The 4,935-nt window shown below is 46.5% G+C and overlaps 1 protein-coding gene across 1 annotated transcript in view; it reads left to right on the top strand.

Annotated features, from left to right (window-relative positions):
• Positions 1–284: 284 nt before the first annotated feature.
• BZW2 (basic leucine zipper and W2 domains 2) overlaps positions 285–4,935 on the top strand; it is a 42,321-nt gene continuing 37,670 nt past the window's right edge. The window contains exon 1 of the mRNA XM_048510838.1: positions 285–395. The gene's annotated coding sequence lies outside the window, so the exon portion shown is untranslated. The remainder of the gene's footprint in view (positions 396–4,935) is intronic.

The following is a 4,935-nucleotide window of genomic DNA, read 5'->3' as shown; positions in this document are numbered from 1 at the left end:
ATTGCTTTGCCCCACTTCATTGCCTTGAGAAGTGGGAGGGGAAAAGGTTTAAACCACTTGCCTTTAAAAGGGGAGCAGCCGCGGCGGAGGAAACAAAGTAACGTGGTGCGCTTTACGGGTTTGTTTGCATTAGGTTCGGATCACGGATAATTCAGGCTCGACTGCTCATAAAATAAAAGCGCCTCAATTTTGACGTTTGTGGAAACGCTCGTGCGCCTGAGACTATTTCCCCTCCCCCTGTTGTTAAAAGCATTGATCCCGCCGGGAGGCGGAGTTAGGGGCAGCTCCGTGTGTCAAAGTGTGTGTCCTTCACTTCTCCATTGTCGCGTACCGCTGCTTACCGTTGCCCTCTGTTTGCTTCTTCTCCGTAGATCAGAGCAACTACCCCAAGAGAGGTAAAAGGTTCTGGGGGGCGCGATGGGCGGGTTGTCTGGCGATGAAGGGAGGGGGAAATAAAAGGTGAGCAATAGCTTCAAGCTTGTCATGAGGGCGAGATGACAGGCACGCGCGTTCCTCTCTTTTGAGGCTCTCCTTTTGGGAAGGGCATAATCAGGGTAAAGATTTTGTCGTGCACCACCACCCTCCTTACTTGACATATTCCAGGCTGACCTTGGCGTTTTAGCAAAGGTTGAGTGGCAGGAACCGGCGTGTCTTTCGGGCACCTGTGACCTGGAACTGAGGGTGGCAAAGGGTGGCTTTTTTCTTTGGTGAACTTCGAGGACGGAGTAGGTAGCGGGGGGGGGGGGGGGCTTCCTGAAACAGGGCAACGGTAAGACACCTTGAGAGCAGGGTAGTCGCTGAAAAAAAAAGCAATGAATTTCGATGCCCCCCTTTAGGGGCGGGGGTTGAAGTCGAGTGTGTCGGTGGCACTTGGCTGAAAATCAGCTTTGCAGCGCTCCTTTGGGGGCTGCTTGCAGAGAGAGGTTGTGCAGCAGTTGGGACGGGTTCTTTCCCGGAGAAGCCCTCGCCTTTGCTGTGCAGCAAATGCACCTTGAGAGTCCTTCTTAAAGACTGGTTTGGTTCCTGTCTTGGCAAGGCTGGTTGCTTAGTTTTTGGACGGGCGAAACAAATCTGTGCGTGGCAGGAGGCAGCGGCGGCTGTGTGCGCACTTTCATTCCGGAGTCGCTCACTAGCGCCATTGAAGTTCGTAAAACCTCAACCTTGGCCGCGGAATCTGGCTTCTCTTTATGAGCTGCGCGGATCGAGGGTTTAAATGTGCCTCTCTGTGTGCTTTTAAAGCAACAAGCTTGGGTGAAAATTTGTAAAGCGAAAGCCTGGGGTCTTAGATTCTAAAGTGTGTTGTTACAGGTGTGTGTGTCGGTGGAGGCAAAGGTTTTTATTGTTATTTTTACTCAAACCCTTCCATTAAACTGGAGATCTGAGTTCACTGAGAAATTCAGGTGTGAACTCCTTCACTTGATTATTGCCTCATAACCATTAAAATGATTGAGTTTATTTGCTATAATAATCCAGCTGAAAATGATGTGACCACAATTAACCTAGTAATATGGCCTCTTGCTCATGTCTTTTGCATCCGAGGGTTAATGGAATTTCCATTGGCATTTGTGAGTTGTAAAATAGTATCCTTTCTAAAAACTAATAAACAAAAGGATCTGAATTACATTCAGTTTTCAGAACCTTAACAGAGTTCAAATTAAGCTCTCTTTGATTCCAGTCTTAGAAGTTCCACTATATTCTGTGGAACTTAATTCCTATTTAGGATCCCAGACTTAGAAATTCTGTTTAGATGTTCTTGCCCTCTTCCCTTCAAAGCTCAGTCTGGTGGCAAGAGTGGCATTTTGCTCTTCATTCAGTGCTTGAAGGTGGCATGTGATATGAATAAGCTTTTTCCCCCTGTTGTTTGAGCATAAAACATGGAAGTGTGGTAGCTACACTTATGGCAGTATGTGCCGTAAAACTTTATCAAGGTTTGCAGATAGCTGTATTGTCAGACTGGAATCCAAGGCTGTCTCCTTCTCTAGAGTTCCTTACCTTGGGCTTGTTGTGAAGGAAGAACTTGAGAAAAGAGCAAGGAGGTGCATTTTTACATTCTCATTCCAGCAAGTAACCTCTCCCTGATTGCCTTAGGTGAGGTCTGGCCCTTCTTCCCTGGTTCTTCCAGGGTGACCTTTTAAAAGGCTGCCTGGGGATGAGACAACTCTGACCTCACTTACCACTCTGTATCCTGGGGTTTGGGCCTATGGGATTGGCAGGTCCTAGGCCCAATGGAGAGCAACCTGCCTGGAATACTATTTTCCCCCCCCCCCCCCCCCGCCTTACAGGGTTCTCCTTTGATCTTTGCTGGCTTAAGAAAGTCACCACAGCCTGTGTCTTGTCCTACCCTTCCAAATATGTCTTCCTACTCCCACAACAGATGAGGAACAGGCCATCACCTGTGGTGGGTACTCCTGCTCTTCTGCCATCCTTGTTGCTTCATGCCACTGCTGCTGACCCTCAGGGGCGGGGCAGCCCCTGGCCTGCCCAACATCTCTGGGTGTCATGGTGACCTGGGAAGCTGCTCCTGCAATACTATAGTGGGCTTTTGTGGTCTTCCCTGGATGGTTCCCTTGGCATAGTCTGATAGCTCATGTCTCCTTAAAATCTGGACCCCAGACAGGCATGCTCTTAAAGAGTTGAAACCCATAGGTCTAAATGTTTTGTTACAACTTGTAAGTTGCAAAATTTGTATTTCTTTACCCTTAAATTCTGAGCAGTTGGTGCTCTATCTAAGCAGATGGTCTCCTATCTGTCTTGCTCAGACCTACCCATGGTGATCATGAAATCACCTCCTCCCCCCATGTTCTCTTAACCCCCCACCCTGTCAACTTACTTTCTTGGTATACCATGGAGCTACAGATGATGAAGCGGGACAACTTAGACAGCTATACAGAATTTGGCAGTATACTTATGGTGGAACTTCAAGAGCATCTTATAGGACATTTTTGAAATTCAGTGAGGTGGTAGTAAAGGTTGCTAAAAAGAAATTTTGGGCAACCTCCATTACTTCCACTAGCTCCCAACCAGCAAAATTATTTAGGGTAAAACAAATCTTTCAATTCTTTTGATACATCTAAATATCATGCAGTGTTGAATCTTCCATTCCTGGCTGAGGTAGTTGCAGTGGCATAGCTGCCATGGGAACATCTGGGGATAAATGCCCTGGGCATCCCCGTGGGAGTCAAGTTGGGGTGTGTGGAAAAATCGCCCCCACATTGCTGGGAAAGAGGAGGGGCATGGCTTGACCTCGGTGTGACATGTGTGCAACACCCGGGCCAGGGCCTGCCTGGGTGGTGTGCGCACGTCATGCTGAGGCCCAGCCACACCCTTCCTCCTTCCCAGAAGTGGCTGGACCTTGGCTTCCCCATGGTGCCCCCCTGCGGTGCCCCCACCCCCACCCTGCAAGGTCTCCTGGGAAGTGTAGTTTCCACCAGGCTACTTATTCACCTGGCTGCTTTTTGCACTTTGCATTTTGTCCCAGGCACCATTTCCTCCCTACACCACTGGGTAGTTGAGAAAGTGGTGCTGGAGCAGCTCCAAGTTTTCTGCAGAATGCCTTGGTTCTGGACCCATTTCAGTCCAGCTTCTGGCTTGACCATTGGACAGAGATTGCACTGGTGGTCCTCACAGTAAACAACTGGATGTCAGTGGACAACTGGATGAGGGCAGGTCAGTGCTGCTGCTATTGCTAGCTCTCACAGCAGAGTTTGACATGATCAGTCATGATCTTTTGACTCACTGCCTCGCCAATTCTGGGTTACATGCAGAGGTGGGATCCAACCAGTTCTCACCACTTCTCTAGAAGTGGTTACTTATTTTTTCGGAGTGCCGAGAAGGGGTTACTAAAGCAACCTCCCTGCCCAATAGGGACTGGAGGTACGTTCGTGCGGCGGCACCACTATGTGAATCCCACCACCATTGGAACCTGTTATTAAATTTTTGGATCCCACCACTGGTTACATGGTACAATCATACAGTGGTGTATTTTGGATGGGGGAGGATTGTGACCCAGGCACCACTCCTCTTGGTCACGTGGGGGGCAAGTAGTATGTTACCTAGCAGACATAAGCATGACCTGTTGTTGGAATTAATGCTGTCTACCAAAAGACAGATATAAGTGTTCTGCTTGTTTCCCTACACATTTAAATGTAGTTAAATTAAATACTTCTGGTTTACTCTTTTATGATGATCTGAAACGGGGGGAGGGGAATTTTGCTTGTAATAGCTTTTCCCTGCCCAAAATGTGTGGATTTGCAAAGTTTAGTACTTGAAATAATAAGTAGCACATTAGCAGAGATTTCTGTGCAGAGTAAAGCCAAGGATGGTTCAGTGGTTTTGAAGAAAGTAAGAACTGAAACTAGCGCCTGTTCTAAAATTAATTTTTTCTTGATGCATTGAAAAGTAAAGACTTTTAAATCTGTTAATTAAGAAAAAAAACATTTGTAGTGAGTTTCCTGACCAAGGTCATTGATGTCGTGCTTGAAATAGAAGCTAGTGTGGGAAGATTGTATCATCCAAAAGCATCTGGAATATATGCATGCCTAATTTTTAACTATGGTGCTATCCAGTTCATTGTACTGAAGTGGAGCTCTGTACTTGTGGGTTGTGTGACTATTTTGATGCTAGCTTTCCCTGTTTCAGAATCAGAATGTAATACCTTTCTGAGACATGGGCCCTACACTGATTAGTTTGCTTTTGTAATAAGGTGATCTTCAATAGCAACAGCAACCAAGTTAAAAAGTAGCAAAAGCAGAACAATGGGATCAGACCTTTATAAACAGACTCAGCATCATAAATATACCAAATCAGTTTTTGTTGAGTGATACCAAGTGGTATTTTGAGGAGGAGCTCATTCTACAACAGTGCGTTCTGCCATATGTTATTATTAAACAGAATATCTTATTGATTTTCAGAGGAATGCACTTCCAACTAAAAGAT

The sequence above is a fragment of the Sphaerodactylus townsendi genome, linkage group LG11, assembly GCF_021028975.2.
Source record: "Sphaerodactylus townsendi isolate TG3544 linkage group LG11, MPM_Stown_v2.3, whole genome shotgun sequence".
NCBI classification, from domain to species: Eukaryota; Metazoa; Chordata; class Lepidosauria; order Squamata; family Sphaerodactylidae; genus Sphaerodactylus; species Sphaerodactylus townsendi.
The sequence above is the reverse complement of the archived record's forward strand: the minus strand, read 5'-3'. Positions and strand labels throughout refer to the sequence as shown.